Here is a 1,110-nt window from a genome sequence, read left to right on the forward strand (position 1 = left end):
AAAGTACAAAACAGTAGTTTAAAATGTATATATTCATTCATTTCCTCAATATATACCTGCTGTGTGTCTGGCAATGGAATATATCCTAGAGATACAGACTAAGACATGGTCTAGTGGAAGATAGAAACAGTTTCTAGCAATTATAATGTAATAAAGGGTATGATAAAAAAAAAAAAGTACAGAATGATACAGGAGTGCAGAGTAGGAGGATCAGGGAAGGATCCTAGAAGTTAGCTGTGAAAATGAGAGCTGAAAGGTGATTGATTGAGTCATCCAGGATGCAGAGAGTGAGCAGGAAGAAAAGTGAAATAGCTCCGTCCCAGGTTTATGGAATCTGTTTCCTCACTGAGGGAAGACAAATTAGTTAAGGTATCGACTCAGGTTAAAGTGATTATTGTCATTTCTGTCACAGCCTAATGTTATACTAGGGAGAAAAAAGTGCTGTAGACACAGTTATTCCACATTAGAAATAATTTAGTTGTAACTTTAATATTTCTAGAAATACGTAACATTGATCAAGGGCATCAGTTCGTAAATTCTTAATTTTGACAAGTTCAAAGGAAGAGAATGGCAAGACCGCCCAACTCTTAAGCGTTTCCACCTACCCTTCTCTATGAAGAAAATTAGACACACTTTCCTGTCCTTTAGGAACTGCGTGAGCCATTTGCTAGATTATCCCTGATTTCCCATCCCTCTGCTATCATTGCTCTCTTGGCAGAGCCTGATGAGCTGTAAGCTATGGCTAAAGTGTTTCTACTTTGCACATTTTATTTAAAGTTGACTCAACCAGTAAATTCTGGAGGCTTTAAAAAACTTCTACTTTGCAAACAAATTGTTCTTTCAGCAAAGTGTAACATTTAAGTTTATGGGCTCTGGTGTCAGACAGGCCTAGGTTCAGGTTCTAATTGCTACATTTTACCTGTGAGACCTCAGACAATTTATCTAAAGAAAACCTAAATAAAAAGTACTTGCTCAGGGTAGCATGGGGTCAGTGTTCAATAAATATTAGCTGTTGTTGTCATTGTTATTGTTTAATTAATTGTTATTGCTTATCGTGAATAGATGTTAAATTTTGTTGAATTTTATCAAATGCCTTTCCTGCATCTATTG

At 36.1% G+C, this 1,110-nt stretch overlaps 1 protein-coding gene across 1 annotated transcript in view; it reads left to right on the plus strand.

The window, feature by feature from the left end:
* The window catches only part of DPY19L1 (dpy-19-like 1 (C. elegans)), a 145,780-nt gene that overhangs the window by 104,265 nt on the left and 40,405 nt on the right, over nt 1-1,110 (plus strand). The window lies entirely within an intron of this gene.

The sequence above is a fragment of the Propithecus coquereli genome, unplaced genomic scaffold (assembly GCF_000956105.1).
Source record: "Propithecus coquereli isolate 6110/MARCELLA unplaced genomic scaffold, Pcoq_1.0 Scaffold134, whole genome shotgun sequence".
In the NCBI taxonomy this organism is placed as follows: Eukaryota; Metazoa; Chordata; class Mammalia; order Primates; family Indriidae; genus Propithecus; species Propithecus coquereli.